Source organism: Sinohyriopsis cumingii, chromosome 5 (assembly GCF_028554795.1).
Source record: "Sinohyriopsis cumingii isolate HCF-2022 chromosome 5, ASM2855479v2, whole genome shotgun sequence".
In the NCBI taxonomy this organism is placed as follows: Eukaryota; Metazoa; Mollusca; class Bivalvia; order Unionida; family Unionidae; genus Sinohyriopsis; species Sinohyriopsis cumingii.
The window spans coordinates 122,989,418-123,010,296 of record NC_142965.1 but is presented as its reverse complement, the minus strand read 5'-3'; the positions used below and the strand labels follow the sequence as shown (position 1 = coordinate 123,010,296).

At 36.4% G+C, this 20,879-nt stretch overlaps 1 protein-coding gene across 2 annotated transcripts in view; it reads right to left on the bottom strand.

Annotated features, from left to right (window-relative positions):
- LOC149800113 (phosphatidylinositol 3,4,5-trisphosphate 5-phosphatase 2A-like) overlaps positions 1 to 4,321 on the bottom strand; it is a 268,016-nt gene extending 263,695 nt beyond the window's left edge. Inside the window, exon 1 of one of the 2 annotated variants that reach the window (XM_089959703.1) lies at positions 4,266 to 4,321. The gene's annotated coding sequence lies outside the window, so the exon portion shown is untranslated. Of the gene's footprint in view, positions 1 to 4,103; positions 4,223 to 4,265 lie in introns of those variants that run through there. The other variant, XM_089959704.1, reaches the window with a different exon arrangement.
- Between the last annotated feature and the right edge of the window lie 16,558 nt (positions 4,322 to 20,879).

Below are 20,879 nucleotides of genomic sequence, written 5' to 3'. Positions count from 1 at the left end.
TATGTCCAGTGTCGCTGGAGACATTAAAAATATTTCTGATTGGTTGTTGACAAAAGATACAGCAGTAAATAATGTGCTGCGATCATGGCCAACTGCCACCATTTGTTGGATTGTCTCCACATAAAAAATGGCTGAGGAATTTTGTAGATTATTATGAGGAAATAAATGATGGTGTAATGCTGGACAATCAATCAAATCCAGCTCGGATATTTTCTCAAGGCAGGCATAAAAACAGATGTAATTTATGTTACTCAGCGATATACACAAATACCTAAAATAAGAGATAACTGTAATATTTTGGCTGTCTTTAATGGAATCAATACACATACTCTGCGGAACATCCATCAGACCTGGTGTTTAGCAGACATGGACATGATTAAGTTCAAAAGCTTCTTTTCAAAAGCACAAGCTACCCCACACAGATTTATAATAAATTTAAATGATCCTCGGCCACGATATCGTATAGGTCTTGATAAAATCTTTGGCTGAGAGACTGATATAAAAATGATTTAATTACTCGCACACACTACAGCAGCAGGGAGGGTGCAACCACAAAGTGTCCGAAAGGTAAACAAAACGTATACAAATTTTGAAAAACAAGAATGACAAAAATGAAATAACATGGAGGAGGACTACAGAAGAAATGTAAGAATGTGGCCTGTCATGGAACACCATCACACTTAGGGCTGCAGCCTTTCAGCCTGCATGAGTTTGAGTCTCAGCCTCGGCTAACATTGGTACGTGAGAAAGCCTGTCAGTAGCTTCTCGTGAGTCAGTGGTTCTTCCCGGGGTTCTTCCTCCAGCAATTATACTGGCTGCCATGTATAGCCTATCTTGTGCTGAAAAATGGCGTTAAACCCTACAACAACAGCCTGTTAGCAGTAGTGCTCTCTTGTCAAAGAATTATGTGCCAACTGAGTCACAACAAGGGATGACTGAGTGATATACAAAACTGTGCATGTGTTTTGTTCAGAGTTAGTGGAAAGGACAAATTTGCTATGCTGTAGGAATATGATGCGGCCTAGGAACAAAGAATGCATGAGGTTTTGTATTTGTATTTTATACTCCCTCATAATGCTTTCACAATATTTCCAGCTTTACTATTTAAAAAAACTGGGATTTATAAATGTTTGAGTGTGTGTGTGTGTGTGTGTAATTTGGATTTCTAATGTAGGTTTAACAATTTTTCAGTCATATCGCTACGACGGCTGCAATGTGGCAGTTTATAGTGATGCCTAGCACTGAGGCATCAGGTCGCAAACATGTAGCATGATGTCCCCCACAGTCACATTATCCTGACACCAGGTTGACCAGTCCTAACACTAACCTCTTAATGCTGAGCACCAAGCAAGGCAGCTGTTAGTACCATTTTTGTAAGTCTTTGGTATGACTCGGCCAAGGATCGAACCCACGACCTTTCACATCCGAGGCAGATGCTCTAACTGCTAGACCACCAGAGCAGTTATAAATGTTTGAATCATTGCATCTAAAAACATCTACAGATGGATGTCAAACATGATACTTAAGCAGTTCAAATGTGGGTATGTGATTCAAAAATACTGACTGAACAGCTGCATCAAACACCAAATCAGGCATGTAAGATTAAATGGTTATTTAAGAAAACTACTTGTATTGAGTGTATCCAAGCTTGGTCTTTTTTATGAGTAGAAAATGTTCTTTTTTATATTTTTTATTAATGATTTTTTAAATTTTAGTAACATATGTCATTATGTGTGGAAGATTACCATTGCCTAAATAAGTAAACCTCATTAAATAAACTTATTTTCTTTTATCAATACTAACAGTACTAATAATAATATTATTATTATTATTATTAAACAAAAGCACTCCCTCTCAATTACAGCTAAACCCACAGAATACTTACTATTATGATTACTATTATTAAACACAAGCATTCCCTCTTGACTGCAAATAATCATGTATAGTATATGTTCTACTGTTGTTAACTATGTTCTCAGCTCTAAAGAAATGTTAACAGCCACACTGCATTTGAAGGTCTCTTACTTCATTCCTATGTTTTGCCAGTGTAAATAATCTTTCAGTTAAGTGCTAAGGTAATTGGTTGAAAGAATATGACACTCTACTTATCATTGAATATCGCAGTCCTGCCAACCCTGATGAAACTGACTCAGTAAGGCAGTTGATTTTTTTTCCATTTTCAGTAAGGTGTAACAAACTATCATAAACTGCTATTGTAAAATTTAAAAGTTCGGTATTCAAAACATGCAGTAATGGTAAACATTATGTTCAACTAAAAAGTTTGTAAAGTAAACGCAGACCTTATTTAACACTAGTACAGTTGCACAAATGTCAGTTCCAAACCCTATGTAGCTCAATGGCTTGTTGCTATTTCTTAATTTGACTTAGGTATTGTTTTTGTTCTTTCCATTTTACATGCCGATGGAAATCATATCTCCCACCACGAGACATACTCAAACTGACATATGATATCCAATAAACGAAATTGTGTCCCTTTCTGTTTGTATTCACAAGAATTTGAATATTCCTTTTTTTATTCTGTACTGATTATCAACACTTTTTAAGACGCTTAATTTCCATTTCTTCAACATGCATCGCTTGCTGGACACCATTTTAAAAAATTCTTAGATGCTTTAAATTATGCATATGTTTCATGCAGATCATATGCATGATCATGATCAAACTGTTGAGTATAGAATTGTTACTGGGTATCAGGTTTAAGTAATTTTCTGCAGAGCGCCAACAACTTTGTGCTTATCTTATATACACTGGATGAAACAAGTACTACATCACCAGTTTTATTTCAGGAAAATATTAGAACTACATGTACTGGCAAGTACATTATTTTGCATCCATGAATTCCACATTTTCAAAACATGGCCATACCTTAGTCCTACAATGTAAGACATAGCACATGTTGATTTTGTTTTAGTGCTGTGTCTTACTATCAAAATAACTGCCTTGTATAGCATGTTCTGATGTCATTGCCATCAGAATGAGTAGTCAAAGTTTCAGGAATATCTCACATTTGGCAGCATATATTGACACTCTTCCACTAAGTTATGTGTAATTAATATACTTACTGTGCTGTCTTTATCCTGGCAGAATGAAAATATGGATGCATTTTCATGTTCTGTTGACACACATTTGAATTTGTTGCAATGAAACCATAATCGAGGTATGCCAAAGTATGTTTAAGTAGGTTCATGTGGCGGATATGTTTCTTGAACAAAACGAAACATTGCTTTACAGTTCCAATAGGGATACTATATTTTTATTCATTTTGTTAAAGAATAATATTTCAACTTAACCCGATTTCGGCTTTCCTGACTTTCACCACTTTTCAGTCAACTAAAATGTAGGCCATCAAAATTTGAAAACAAGTCCATTTCTTTTGTGAAAATTTGAATGTATTAGAGAAAAGACATCGGAGTAAGTAAAGTCTGACTAAAACACTATTACTTTACTTTGTAGAAAAGCGCTGTTATTTTAGTTGCCAGTTATGTGAGATATTCCTGAAAATTTGACTTTTGTTACCATGTTTGTTGACATCAAAACACACTACACAGCGCTGTTAGTTAGGCAGTAAGACCCTGACGCCCAAAACATAAATATCAGCATCAATTTCTTACATGTAGGACTAGGGCATACCCCCATTCTCAAATAAACTTAATATCACTGTGACAAATCGGTTAACCAGATTGTCATCTGATAATGTCCAATGATTTTATGCCAAACTTATGAATGTTGTGAACGAGAAAACACTCTGTAAATGGACAGAACAGGGAAATAGCTTAACTCATGCCTGTTATAGCTAATGTAAGACTAGTACTAATATTAGTACCCTTACTCGTACCTCGTAGACAGGTACCTCAACCTGTTGTGGACCTCAACCACAACAAATCAAGTTGAGGCTACGACATCGTAGCTGATGGCAATACATCGACCTTGATATGCAGAATCACAGGGGCTCGTTACAAAGAAAATCAAGGGATGGGGGTTATTACAGGTTAGAACCCCAATCCCTTGTCAAGAGCCTTGATTTTCTTTGTAACGAACTCCTGTGTACAGTACAGAATGAGGAATCAACTTAATATCACTACCATGGTAAGATACTGCTGTAATACTCAGTGCCATGTAACTCTATTTCGACTGCGACGCAAGAGAGTTGGGTGCCAAATATTCAAAAGTATATCAGATAGGTTGGCAGCCCGTGCTGTCATCTCTGCACAATATATAGTCTACGTTTTGTGTACTATACTTACGATACTGCCCAGTTCTTACCAACATAAATGTTGTTCTAGAGCCAGGATAGCCGAAGAATGCCGAAATCGGTTAAACTACATTATTCTTTAACGAAACGAATATGTCTAAAAACCTTTATTTTTCTGATACAACAAGCAATGCAACAAAAACAAAACCCACAAACGTTGTTTTTGAAATATGAATTTGTTGTACCAAGAAAAGAAAAACACATGAAATTTATTTTTGAAATCTGAATTTGTTGTACTATGAAAGAAAACAGATCAACTTTGTTTTTAAAATATACGTTTGTTTTACCATGAAAGGAAAAAAATATGAATTATTTTGTTACTGTATAGTTGTTGCACCTTAAAAAGAAAACATGGACACTATTTTTAATGCAATTTTTGTACCTTAAAATAAATAAAACGCAACAAGAAATTTACGTTTATTTAAAAAAAAAAATTACCACCATTACCCGATACTTACGGTGCCATCGAGAGTTTCATTCATGTCGTGGGGTACATGGCGGATGGCAATACGGGTTACACTGGTCTACAGCCAAATGATTCCGAAATAAATGCAGTTAAACTTTACTAATTCTGGCTCACTGAGAACGAAAATGATGCTTAAAATTGTTGATTGGCTCTAGTTTGTAAAGATGTGATAATGGGTCAGTATATACGACCCTTGAATTGGGAATGGCGGAGGATAAGTGAGCTATAAAGGAAAGGGATCCAAATGTAAACCAGAAATGACTAAATTACATTTAGACTGGATGGGTGAATAAATGGGTTTGGAGAGTACTTGATTTTAGGCAAAACAATGAATTATGCAACCTGAAGATGGTATTGGGTCAACATGATATGAATTGTATCATGTTATTCCAAGAGGTCATGAGCAGCAGAGAGGGTGAACAGACCACTTAGGGGAATGGTCACCCTTGTTTTTAGACCAAAAAAAAAAATAGTGACCCTTCATAGTGGTCAATACCACGTCTACGATTATTGTTTGTCCCAAACAGAATTGTAGACAGGACCCTCTCTGCTGCTATATTAATTAAAAAATTGTTATATTAAAAAATAATGGTGCATCCAGAATCTCATACTGCAAGAATAGCACGAGAACGATTAGAAGCAATTAAAAAATTTCTTCCCGTGCGAGATTCATTTAGAAAAAATCTACAAGCGCAGCAAGAAGCACAAGTTGAGTACGAAGAAGAAACTAAACAACTGTTTAAGCCCGTCACTGCAGCTACTGAGAAAGTTACAACAGTCATCAAAGAAGATCTTCTTCCGGTATCAAAACAAACAGCAGAACAAACCGAAAAAATAGCAAGAAGAACTCAACAAAAAAAGAAGATTTTACGAGATCTTCCAACTGATATAGCTGCGGCTCAACCTCCACCTGTCGGCGAAGAAATACTTGAAAGTATTGGAAAACTTCGTACTGAAGTCGCCGACGTGCAAAAAGAACATGCACCTAAATTCAAGCCAGTAAAAGAAAATATAAAATTAATTGCAAAATTTAAGGAAGGGGTTATTGAAGAAATTAGGAATACTGAAATAGAAAAATTACCCGAAAAAATATTAGGTTATATATCTGACAAATCTGGTATTTTAAAACCCCGTCATGAAAAAGTAAAAAATGAAGATCTTATTAAATGGATATATCGCATACATGCAAACAAAAGACGGGTTGAAGGTAATGATTCGAAATACAAAGATCTTTATAAAAAAGTAGAAATACTTCGTAGAGAGAGACAAGAACAAGAACAAGAACAACTCTCCCAGTATCAGCTTCCTCCACCTTTACAACGTAAAAAAATTTCTGCGCCGACAATGACATTTTCACCGATAGATTGACCACATGGATTTCGAATAAGTGACTCACCTGACATACCCCCGGTCACCACTGAAGTACTTCATCCGGTGATGCAACCACCAGTATTTAAAACACCTCAAGATGAACCTAAAACAGGATCTGGTTTATGTCCTGATAATATCATTAATGATGTGTCACGGTTAGAAGTTATCATAGGAGGAAAACGTGCCGGAAATAATTCACCAGAAATAATTAATGAAGCAGCTGATATTTGTCGGCGATTATTTCAAGGTGGTATCATGGATATCGGAGTTTACCGAGAACTTATCGATGAACTTGTTGATGACTAGTTGTTAAATAAATGGTAAATTAAAAAAGATGATCATACATAATAATCATCGTAAACCTGTACAGGTCAGAGCGGTGAACTCACGATTGCCAATCTACAGAGCTACTTACGGAGATGGACTTGGTGATGTTGTGCGGGGATTATTCACAAGGATAGCTCCAAAAGCAGCACCCGTTGCAAAACAATTATCGATGAAAGCTATCGATATTGTTCGTGAAAAAGCTCCTGGAGCAATTGTCAATGTTGCTGGTAAGGCGTTTTCGGCAATCAAAGAAAGACTAGCACGATTATTGCGACGAAAACAACAACCACCAGTGAAACTGGCAAGTACTAAAATTATGCCAGCAGACGTAAGTAAAATAATAAATCAGGCTGCAAATAAAAAACTAGCGGAATTATCTAAAGAGGCAGAAAGAAATATAACATCAAATTTGATAGCAGATCAAGGACCCAATCAGGCTGCAAATAAAAAACTAGCGGAATTATCTGAAGAAGCAGAAAAGAAATATAACAGCAAATTTAATAGCAGGAAGCGGTCTTCCTCAACGATGATTTAGATCATCATTTGGAAAAATGGTAATTATAATAAAATGTTCAAGCGCGAATCAGACACAGCATTTGATATGGAGGCACCTGTCCTTAAGTATGAATCTGTACGTGATTATCAGTTTTATTCTTATGACGCAAGACAACCAAATCAGCGGGGGAGAATAGAATTACAGGTTCATGATATAAGTAGATATTTCTTGCCCGCTGAGGCGTTTATTGAGGTAGAAGGTAGACTTGTAACGAATGTTGTAGCTAATACGCCATATGCCGCTAATTTGCGAGTTGGTTTTGTCAACAACGGAATTATGGCGTTGTTTGATAGCGCCACTTATATGATCGATGGAAAAAATATCGAATCGATTCAGAAGGATGTTGATGTTGCTACAACAATAATTGGTCTAGCGAGATATTCTGATGATTACACAAGATCAGCCGGTCCAACAATGATGTTTGCAAAGGATATTACTAACCACGCTGATCATGTTCAGTATACTAAAATACGGACAGCACAGGATAATGCAGTTGATCCACAGCCAGTTGACTTTGAACACGCAGCCAGACCAGATGCTTTTTTTGATATTATAGGAAGTGTTAATGCGACTTACAACTTGGGGTTTGCAACACGCCGAGCGACGTTGTCAGGAAATGATAGAAATTTTTCATGTGCAATTCCATTATCTCACATCTTTGGATTTTGCAGAAATGTTAGAAAGGTCATCTTTGGAGCTAAACACACAATTGTGCTCGTAAGAAAAGGTGACGATAATGATGCAATCTGGCGAGGTGCTGGTGTTGCTGATGGTAAAGTGAATATAACAAAGCTTTCACTGTGGATGCCAGTAATGACTCCATCAATTACTGAGGAACAAAAATTAATTTCTTTTATGGATCAAGGTGGTAAATCATTGTTATCATGGTTGACAGTAACCGCAGATGCTATTCAAAGTTCTATTAATGGTTTATTTACATGGCATATAGCATCACAACAAGGTGTTTCTGCACCACGACATATATTTTTATTGCGCTCCAAGATAATGCTCAAACGAATAATCAAGAACGTTCACATATGATATTTGACAACCTTGGAGTTAATGAAGTTTCCTTACGGATAAATGGACATCAAGAACCATCTGAAGATATATTGTTAAATTTTGATCAAAATCACGTAGCGCGTGCATATCATCGTTTAATGTCATTCATGGGACGTGATCAAAATATAGATAATGGTTTGCAAATATCACAATTAGATTTTACAGGTCTATATCCGATTTATTATTTTTCACTAGAACATCTTGATTTATCCAAACAATCTGTCGTTGATATACACTTTCGAGCTCGTGTTACTAACCCTCCTGCTGACATAGCTGGTCCACCTCTTATTCGCGGCACCTACAGAGCAATCGCGGTCATACTCAGCGATAAAGCCATGTTACTTGAAGGCGGTAGTGGTCGAATGAGAGTCGTTGATGCACCAGTGGAAAATCTTTAATTATTCAGAAAAATATTATTTATATAAAAATGTCGTATAGTCATGTCAATGTTACTCTGACTCCAGGTCAGGTCAAAAAGCTTCAATCAAAAACCACCAGCAAATGCGGAACTAAAATATCACTAAAACGAGATCAGATGGGTGGTGGTCCAAACAAATTATCGTTGACAAATAATCAGATTAAACATTTCAATAAATCCCTAGAATCAAAAACTGGAGTTCAGTTACGTCTTTCTCCGAGCGCCATCAAGGACATGGTTAAAATAGGTGGTATATTTCCACTTCTCGCGGCTATTCCAGCGTTAATAGCTGCTGCCGCTCCAGCAGTAGCAAAAGCAGCCGCGTTAGGTGCTGTTGGAACAGCTGCTGAAATGGCTCTAAAGAAAGCAACAGGAAATGGATACAAAAAAAGGGACGCGGCCTAAGATTACCGGGATCTCATTGGGGAAGAGGTCAGAGGCTCCCACGTTAGATGCTCCAGCATCAAATTTTGATTTACTTGATGCTGCTAAACGATTAAAAATAACAAATTTCAGAGGTGTTTTTATGCGAGATCAATTACCAAAACAACCAAACAAACTCGAAACAGGTATTATTAATTTAGACTCAAATTCAGGACCTGGTACTCATTGGGTATCATACGCGGTTGATCCACGTGGAATTGTTTATTTTGATTCATACGGGTTAGCTCCACCTGCTGAATTTATCAAGTATGTCGCACCACTTCACGCAAGAACCTCTGGCTCCAGAGTTTGGTATTCAACGCTACCCACACAAACAATGACAGATCCACCAATATGCGGCCGTGAGGTAATTAATGTACTCGACGCTATATCAAAATCATCCAAACCGCCACATAAAGTTGTGCATGATTATACAAGCAACCGATTCGTTGCGCGTAAAGCGTTTTAAACAGATCTTGGGTCTTAAAATATAATGGTTGATATTTACGGAACAAGATCTTCCCGCGTTAAGAGAAAATCCGGCGATGTTGATCCGTCGAAGTATGCGACTAAAGATGAACTTGCTGATATTATGAATCTTGCTGGAGTTGATCCAGATGAGGTCGTTATTTTTCAAGATCGATATGGTAAACTAAAAACGAGCAATATCAGATGGAATGATATAGTTCGACGAGTACTCGGTGCAGTTACGGATAATATTCCTGTGTTTAATGACAGCGGCAAAATCAGAGATTCAAGTGTATCATTTACAACCATCAGAGATGAAATTGCAAGAAGCGTTGCTAATCGCGTGAAAAATACCGGCGACACAATGACGGGTGAACTCAACATGAACGGAAATAAAATAGTAGTTTTAAGAGATCCAACATCCGACGAAGATGCAGCAACAAAAAAATACGTCGACACCGTAGATGGTAAATTATCCACGTTGCGGGTCGAGTATGATTTTCATGTAGGCGCTTTTGGAAGATTTCGCAGAAACCATCAAAGAACCGCAGAAGAATTCTTCGGCACTCCGCACTCCGTTGACATAAAACTTTCTGATATCAAGACGAACATCGACACAACTAAAAAAAACAATTGAAGACATCGTAGCGGGGATTCCTGATATCGTTAACAAAACCAGTCTGATTAAAATTCCCGGCGGGGTTACCCCCGCTGATATTACCAACATCGTATACACGGTATCATCTGGATTCGCAACATGGTCGCAGAAAAATAAAACTATCAAATATACCGCAACAGTCACTGGCGTGTACAGGCTGTCTGTGTTCAGTGGTGAAAAATTTGAAATATTTACAACGTATCTATGGCGTCATTCAACTGATAGGTTTTCCGGGGTTGTATCTGTTATATTAAATAGCGGAACCGAAGAAATATTTATTCTGGAAGCAGCTGATAAGAAATTAAACGCAACATCTTACTGGTGGTGTTTGGAATTTGTAGCTAAAACACCTCAATTATTTACTGTATAAAAATATATGGACGGTGCACAATACAGGTACAATCAAGCGCGTGAATGGCAGGCAGCATTAAAAGATCGAGTCGAACAATATACAGTAAAAGTAATAAGATATCGACGACGATTAGTTATCGTTGATGTGATTGTTTATTCAGTATCCGCTGTTGTTGCTGAAACTGGTGTTATATTATCAGCGGTGACAATGATGGCACCAGTAGCTGTAACTATTTGTATTTCATCAGCAACAACTATTGCAGGTGTGCTCAATATCATCACAAAAAAAAATATGTACTTGCATGAATGAAAAATTATCCGATTACATGATAAGATTACATACAGCGACGGTCGCATACTCGAAGTTATCTTCGTTGTTATCAGCGAGTCTCAGTGATGGACTTATATCTGATTTCGAGTTTTCAATGATGACTAAAATATATGACGAAGGTATCGGTATTAAAGACAAATACTAATAATGACAGAATTACTCCAGCAGATCGTGACTAATACAACTCCGCCAAAGATAACAATGATCTCGGTAAGTTCAACTAATCCTGAATTTAGCATTAACTTTCCTACTGCAATTCCAGTAAAAGAAATAGCATTAGCTCAATTACGGGTATATTACAGCTGACCAAATATCAGATCAAAATCATTTCATGGTACACCAGCAAATAATTTGCTTGTATTTGCTAACAAGAACAAACCAGATGGTACTCCTGACTGGATAGATGTTGGAATACCCACTGGCAGGTATGAGATCGAACAAATCAATGAGGAATTTCAACGTAGAATAAAATCAATAACCGGAAAAGAAGCAAACATATCAATTAACGTTCATGAACCGACGCTGTCCTCGACGGTTGAGATACATTCTCCTGATTATGCCGTTGATATTTATCAATCCACGATAAGATCCGTACTAGGTTGGCCTGAAATATCACCACCGATAACACCGATACCACCAGAACCAAAAAAGTCTGATTATGTCACGGACAATAAATCATACCACGGAGTTTTACCATCATAGGAGGAAAATTTAATTGGGCTAAAAAACGCAACGTTTGGTAGTATATTTGAATTTCACAGTAAGGATAATATTATGTGGTTTTTTACTTATGAACGACCCCAAAGAGGAGGAACTAAATACTTTAATATACGCCTGATTGATATCAATAATTACTTCAAATTAATTGATCAAGAGCATAAAGAACAACTACAGCGACTAAGGCAATTTTTCCAAGAACATCTTTTTGATATAACTTTACGCAGCGAAATTATTAAACAAATTGAGATATTAAATCAGCTCGCATACAACATGGAATATTTTAACCAGCGATTAATTCAGGCGATAATTGATCATGTTGACAGCGATACAAATAAATCTAAGCAACAGTTTTTAGATTTATTTAGAACACCAGAGGCGAATTTACCGAATTTTAAACTTCCTTGGTATAACGTAACCGAGTTAGGAAAATCTGTCAATGATGTCATTGATGAATATTTTCCTAAAATACTCGATGCATGGAGAAAACTAACACCACCTCCAACTGTTCTCAGACATAATAATGATCCACATGGCGGCGGCAGACACGTATCTCCGGGAATCGTTAATATAACCAGCACGATCGTGGTCAATCTGGTTTGTGACGTAGTCGATGGCAGCTATCAAATAGATCTCGGAAAATCAAATCAGGCTCAACAAGGATATATTTTATATACATTTACACCACAAGTTCCCCCTGGAAGTTTAATCGTGCAAGAACCAACTAATCCTGTGTATCTGCGGTGTCACAATAATATGTTAACACGAATAAATTTTAAGCTCACAGACCACCTTAATCGCTTAATTGACATGCGTGGAGAAGAGCTGTGATAAATCTGTATGTGAAATCTTAATTAATCCAGTAAATATTATATAATGTACCAGCACGTGATTGTTTTTATACATGACAAAGAAGCACTTGAAAACGCCATCAGAACAGTGTTTTCACAAAACAAAGAGCAATTTAGCGTTAATTTAGTTATTGATGAATACGGAAGCGAGGATTTCTTATTAACACAAGAACAGTTAGATGAGCTCCGCCGAGAACATATTATCGAGATCATCTGTAACAGAGATCAGATTCTAAATTATACACGCTCCTGTATTAAACTCGACCAACTTGAAAAAATAATATTTCGGAATAAATAAATATAATCACTGATGGGATAAATTGCACAAATTAATCAATTTTGTACAATCTGAAATAATTCTGAAATGAATCAATCTGATGGGGTAATTGGTACTGAAAATTATACAAATCAATCAGTTTGCTAATTCTGATGGGGTAATTGGTACTGAAAATTATACAAATCAATCAGTTTTCCAAAAAATACTACAAAAAAATATTGTATTATTATTCTAAAATATTTTTATCATTATTCTGAAATATTTTATTTTTTTGTGAATCAATCTGATGGGGTAATTGGTACTGAAAATTATACAAATCAATCAGTTTTGTAATTTTGATGGGGTGGTTGCTACTCAAAAGTATACAAATTAATCAGTTTTCCAAAAAATATTTTATTATTATTCTGAAATATTTTATTTTTTTATGTAAATTAATTCTGATGTGATATACAGTGAGGGAAATTATACTGCTACTCAGGGTTGCTTTGGTCGTTACCCGCTGACATAATTTTTCTTAAGTATCTTATGCGGGTACTGATTGTCATTTTTGTTTCGTATTCGCTGGATAATCCCGACCTGATCTTTTCTACTGCAACAGAAAGAGGAATAAATTCATTTACTTGATTCGAGTTTTTTAGCAAGTTCATTAAGTATGAAATGAATATATACAATGAAATGAGTATGTACAATGAATGAAGGACATTACAAACATATAATGAATGAAGGACAGTACAAACATATAATGAATGAAGGACAGTACAAACATATACGCTCAGCAAAAACCCACCCACAACAATCGAGCCCGTGGGTGATACGAAAATATGTATCAACCACCGGTTGATATGGTGGTTGAGTTTTGCTGAGCGGGGGGATTTGGCGGAGCCCCCAATTATTATAAAAATCGCAGTTATGCGCAAACCACCGACATGTTGTCAGCCGTGGGGATTCGATTCTGGACCGCGAGCGTCACAGTCCAATACGATACCGATTGAGCTATCAAATCTTATTATAGACATATGTTTCGGAAGTTAATATATAGCTAATAATCATTGAAAAGGAACTAATTTCGAATATTTTTGCTCAAAATACAATTCTGAATTCAAGAAATACGTTTATATAATATATTCTCACCAAACAAAGCTGAATTGAGGAATTTCCTATTTACTATACCATGCCATCTATGATAGGACATCCGGTCTAGATCATCTAACTGCTAGATTGTTCCATCCTCTCTATGACTGGTCAAAGGGAGTTTACTCGATAAATAAATAATCACACATACATACACAATCTCGCATTATATTTCTGCACTGAACAAGGAAAATGCAACTGATTTTTAATTCCAAACACTATCATGGACCTATTTCTGTAATCGAGTCAGTACATGCAGGATCCACGTGCGCTGTACATTGGATCTAAAATTAACCCGCCACGATCGATACAGACTAGACGCTGGATTCTGCACTCAGTAGGCTGGAATATACATGTCGGTTTTCTGTAGGTTAGATGAAATATACATGTATTCTATGTGTTGCGCTGTTCTAAATGTTTCACGAATAGGGCAGAAAAATACACGAACTGTATATTTTTGTAAGTTAGAAATCATAAATCCTTTCTGTAATGCATACTGTTCAGCTTGCTCCACCAGGCATCACAGACCTTGGATGTTGTATATGATTATGACCATATACCGAGGATCATAAAATTACCTCCCTTTCGTGAGTCAAAAATAAGTAGTATAATAATGATAATTTCTGACGCCCCCAAAATAAATATAATTCGAGGTGGTGATGATAGTTAACAATACTGAAAGGTGATTTTCTGCTTATATTTTTTTTGAGAAAGTAGATCTGGTTATATTTTCTGCGACGTATTTTACCACTCGCGAATCAATATCAAAGTATTTCGCAGCCGCGTTCATTGATTTAAATATAATTTCTTCGTCAGTTTCTGTGTTTGTAGACTTAACTGATCTTGCAATTTTTGAGTATTTACCAGTATTACCTCGCATACTATTCTCACTCCGTGAGATAGCTTGTAAATTGGATAAGGATTTGTTCTGAGGATCCCCGTCAACATGATCAATAACAAGATCATCTTTGATCACTCCGAAGAAACACTCATACGTAAATCGATGACACAGATATATTTTCTCCCCAACTGTAAATCTAAGATAGCCAGTATTAGAAACAACACCAACCGGTCTCTTCAACCTGCAGTGTCTGATGACACCATTACGATCTGATTCATAGTTTGTTATTGTGGGATGTGGGACAAATATATTTTGCTCCATTATAATAATATTATTTGTTTAAATCATTGTTTGTCTGAAATCTTGATATATAATCCTCCACGGATTTTATAGCGTTTTCACTATTATTATTATTTTTGTCATAATATCTTTTAAGTTCCCTGAACCGTTTTCCACCGCCCTTTCCACATAATTCTGTTTTACCTCGCACTCCAATACCACATCGCAGACACGGTATTGGTCCTAGACTCCCCCACCGTATGCCTTGTAAGTGCATCCAACAAAATTCACCTCTACAGGATTTGTTGCATCGATTTACTGAACCGATCATGAGCCATCTGCATTGAGACATTGTATATATATAATATTCTTTATTTAAATATTTGTTTTAATTATATGAATGAGTTTGAGAGATTATCCCAAACTAGGCCTGTTAAATATAAATTCAACCTCGACAGATTATCTCCAGACTTACCAATACGAGATTTAGGTGATCCGAAAAATAAAAGTTTGATCAATAAAATTCATGACGCCAAGAAAGAATTTTACACGGATGGTGCATCTCATACATGGTCAACGTTCAAGATTATACGCAATACTGTCAAGGACGCTACAATGAATGACAAGCGAGCGGCAACTATCATTAACTACATCGCTGAATACGAGGGCAATCAAAAATATTTCTTCAGAGTAACATTTATTGTATTAACAGAAACAGGTAGTTGGATTATCCTTGATAAATATGATCCTGCCCTTGGTAATAATAAAATCGCAATATTAAGTAAAAATTCCAGACCGGGTCTGTTGACGGGTATTGACAAACCGTATAATGAGCGAGAATATCCTGTAACAGCAGTTTTTTATGGAATCTATGAGATAAATAAAAACCCAACGTTGATAAACTGACACCCATGAAATTTTCAAGGTTAAATTGTGTAGCCGAACGAGTAATTGAACACTTTACAAACGCGATGCGTGGAAACGGATTAACTGATTTATGACGTGAAAAAATAAACTCGTGGGCTGATTCAGTTAAGGATACCGGTGCTACAATAAAAGATGTTGCTGAGTTAGGAAAACTATTAAAATTTCCAATAACCGTAGCGACAATAACGGGAGAAATACTGTACGAATCGAAATATAAATCGAAAGGAGCTTCAATAAATATTATTGATCATAACGCGCACGCATGGACCAGCGCAGTAACAATATTTCCACGTGATCGAACTATTAGATTTTACCCCCCAGATATGGGGGGAGGCATGTTTGATTTTATCAACGAAATAAGTAAAAACGATCCTGTATCGGTATGGTTATTTAAAAGTAATGAGGAAGGTGAATTTGATCAGTTTGTTAGACCAAACGGTGAAATATATCGAACAGAATCTCTCCATGACGAGATGAAAAATCTTGCGGAGAAGTTTTTAGAGTGCAAACACGCGGAAAATACTGACAAATTACTTTATTATTTACCGTTCCATCTGTTGCGGCTCATTTCGCTAGAGAAAGAAATTCATGGAAACCAACACGATTTGATTTACTCGAGGACGTACGCGCAAGTCGCGTCGAATACGGACACGGTGGATTGTGGAATACCAAATATAATTACAATGATGTTATTTCGGTTGATATGGTTGCATGCTATCCAGGACGTTTTCTAGGATACGGAGATTGTTCTATGTACTTTAAAAAGATTCGGTCACCCTACAAACGAGATGACGCGAGTGGCAATTAATGGACCATTACCTGATTTTGATCTGACTGGATTCGCTTGTGTTGAATCATTCGAGCTTAACGAAAATCTTCACAAGATTTGTTATGTTTGGTTTGGCAGACATTTTTGTGAGAAACGTTGGGCACCTATAGTTTTATTACGATATATGCTAGATTGTGCGGTATTGACATCGTTGGTGGTTAGTGAGGCAATTATATCATATCATGCGCAGACCGAAGTTTGGTTGCCCATGTCAGATTCTATCAGTGCTGATGAAGTTATTAGTGAGTTTAAGGAAAAATGTCCTGATGTTTCCGAAGATGATATTATCAAAGAAGCTCCTAAAATACTCGAGATTAAACTTAAAACCGCAAAAGATCTCGGTAGAAAAATTATAGGTAAATTTACTCAAGGTGGTGCATATGATCATAAAAGACATTACGCACGATTAATTTTAGATGATGCCGAGTACGATTTTATAATTGCTGATACAACAGCGAAAAATATATTTGTAAATCGAGAAAGTGGTTATTTATCCGACGGAACAAAATTGGGTACGATCGTTAGTTACATAAATGATATCTCCCCACAGTATACTCATCTAAGATTTTCCATGTTGGCTTATGTTTCTATAAATTTATTATCGATGATTAACAGATTTCCTGAGACCGCAGTCAGAGTCGCAACAGATTCGTTTTATATTTCGAGTAAATATTTAGAGTCTGTTATGAAATTTACAAGTAATGATGAACGATGGAGTTCATGGAGAATAAAAAAGGAAATATTACACAATTATACAGAATCAGCAGATGTTCCGATGAGACATTTTTATCGTAAGTGCAATAAAATATCAGAAATGTCGAAAGCGCCTTCAGTGAGTGATCCAATAACTAGATATAAGACAGTATATCTCAATGTACCTGGTGGATGCGGCAAAACGACTCGAGCGATTAATGTTTTTAGAAATTCAGATATGATCGTGCTGACACCCACACATAGACTTGCACGGGAGATGAAACAACGACAAGTACAATCGTGCACGTATCATAGTTTCTTTCGGTGGCGCGGGGATACATGGACTCCTGAAGGAATGGGAGAAAAATGTATACCTAAAATAATTATTTGGGACGAGATATGTACGGTGTCATTGGATACATTGAAAACGTTTCTTGATTGGTTGTTGACGAAAAATACCGCTATAATAATGTGTGGCGAGCATGGTCAACCGCCGCCTTTTGTTGGACCATCTCCACATGATTGGTTAAAAAATTTCGTCGATTATTACGAAGAAATAGATGATGATCATAGAGCTCTCGATGAAAATTTAAAGGAATTTAAAAAATTAATCAGATTACAATCAAACAAAATTCAGTGTGAAATAATACGCGGAGTAATCTCGGAGACCTCAATGAGTGATTTTTTAAATTTATGGAGACCCACCGATTTGATAGTAGCAAGCAGAAAAATAATCAGAGATGATTTACAACAGCAGTTATTTCAGCTGCATAAAGAAAAATATTCAGAATTACCCGTACCGTTGTGTTATAGACCATCAGATACACGAAAACAGAATATTAATGTTGATATTCCAGGACAGACTGAGAATCAAAATCTCGTATTAAATGATATTGTCGCTGTTGATATCAGTGTGGTCGAAGATGCATTACGCGCTGACAAATCTCCATGGGTGTTGGGATACGCTATGACGATCCACTCGTCTCAGGGATTAACTATTTCTGATACACGAGTCTGGAGTGTAGACGATCACATCGAGTGGTCAAATTTAGTCTATTTAGCGGTATCGAGGGTGAGAAAAATATCTCAATTACGGAGAATTATAATTCCTGAAATCGTTAATAAATTCAACGTCATCGATGATGATATAAGAAAAAAATTAATCGGATACAAACAATCTGATAAAAAAAATAAACGCGACTTTGATCTTAATGTTGAATTTATTATTGAGTTAAAACAGCAGCAGAATAATCATTGCGCAAGTTGCAATTGTATAATGTTATGGTGGTATTCGAATAATGATTCAAGACAATTTACCGTAGACAGAAAAGATAATAGTCGTGGTCATACACGAGAAAATACCATGTTGATCTGCCTCGAGTGTAATTGGCGTCGGGGTGCTTGCACCAGTGCTAGTTAAGTGATTTGGGTGATAAGTGTGTGTCCTCGGGAATTACTTGCAATTGTTCACGTGTAAATCCACGTTGAGGAGCAGCCGAATCTAATCTGTAGATTGCAGGTCTACCTGAGGATCTTGTCATGGTGGATATCTTGTGTGTGGTAACACTCCAAATAGGATCAGTCGCCCTCGCGCTACCACCTTCAAGTTCACCCGGTTCATATAAATATCTAACTGTAACATCACCCAATATTTTTGTTTTTCAGTACCTTTTCGTTGTGTTGGTATATTTTTTTTGTGACTGCGCTGATGGGTTTCATGTTGGTTGTTCGTGTAATCTCATTATTTAATGCAGCTATCACGATTGGTAATCTTGCAACCCATTCGCGAGATCTTTTATCTTGAATAAATTCCCTCGCGTATTGATATCCAAATAACCGCTCAGCAAATGTTCGATTAAATCGCTCAACAATTGCCTGATCACGGTGAATCGCAGTATGTCCTCGTCGTATTTTGGTATTATGTTGTTTCATCAACGATGATACTGGACCAAGAAATTCCTTACCAGGATCAACCTGTAGCAGATTTGGCCATCGTAGACCACTTTGTGGTCCACCACCTCGTTGATAAATTCGTTCAAACGCATCGGCTACTTCAGATGATGTTTTCGTTGATAGCGGTTCTGTATCTTTATATCTACTTGCAACATCAACTACAGTTAACGCGTACTTGTACGTTTTTCCACGCACAGTATCATGTGGTAAAAACATAATATCTGCTTGATGAGCTTCATTAGGAACACTAACATCGAAATACGCGTACTGAATTCGTTTCGGTGGTGGTAGATAAATTTGCCATATTGCCTGTTTGGATAACCACGCTTTAGCAGTAGAATTTTTAACCGCTGCTGCATCAGCGAGTTTACCAATTGCTGCTTTGCCTCTCCAATATCCTCTTGGTGAATAATAAATTAATTCCATTATATATTACCAGACCCAAACGCTAATTTACCTTTCATCGCGGATCTTACTAACCAATTAGCTAATGATTCTCTGATATTTTTATTTTTTATGGAATTTAATGCATGAATTAATTTCACATCTGCAATATGCCTATCTTGTAGATTTTTACTCTTATAAGCTACATCATGAACATGACAAGCTTTATCAATAGCGTTTACTGGTTCCTCGCCTGGTTTTGGTTGATCTTGATTATCAAGTCTGATATCGAGTCGAGTACCAGGACCGCAATAATTATATCCTGGTAGATGTTTTTCTCCTGGGTATTTAGCACATGGAGTACCCGGAAACTTTGACATCAAATTAGCAATATCACCAACGCGCTTATTAGGTAAAAATGAAAATTTCTTTCTACCGCACACAGAACATTTTCCACCATACGCTATTTTTTTATTTTTTGTTATAACTGTAGCTAAATCAGTAGTCTGAGTTTTAACTCTACAGCGTAAACAATATAAATTCATGTTATAATATATATGGATATAATTGATTTCTCAGCAACTCGGCAGCGAGAACCTGTTAAGCATCATCCTGCACTACCGAATTCCATCAGAATGATTATCATAGGACCATCTGGATCGTGTAAGACGCAGTTATTACTTAATCTGATAATGAGATGGTTGAAATGGGATAAATTATATTCAGTAGCACCATCCGTTGATGATCAACGATGTTATGATGTACTTAAAGATTTCAATGGAAACGCAAGATTACTGGACGAAGATAATGATGTTATAGAGTTTATAACCGATGTTGATGAAGCACCGTCCGTTGATGTTTTAGACGAATTTATTAATAATTTAGTTGTGTATGATGATGTAATGCTAGATAAACAATCAAATCCAGCCAGAATATTTTCTCGCGGCAGACATAAAAATACAGATGTGATCTATGTTACTCAACGATATACACAAATACCAAAAGTAATCAGGGACAACTGTAATATTTTAGTTGTGTTTAATGGCGTAGACACACACACGCTGCGAAATATTCATCAAACTTGGTGCAGCGGTGACATGGATATAATTAAATTCAGAAATTTCTTTTCACGAGCGCAAGCTACTCCGCATGGATTTATAACAATAAATTTACATGATCCTAGAACAAGACATCGTGTGGGTCTTGACAAAATATTTGGATGATAAAATTAAATTGAATTAAACAGATATCATTAATATAATGAACAACTGTGCGTGGCTGCGTCAAGGTACC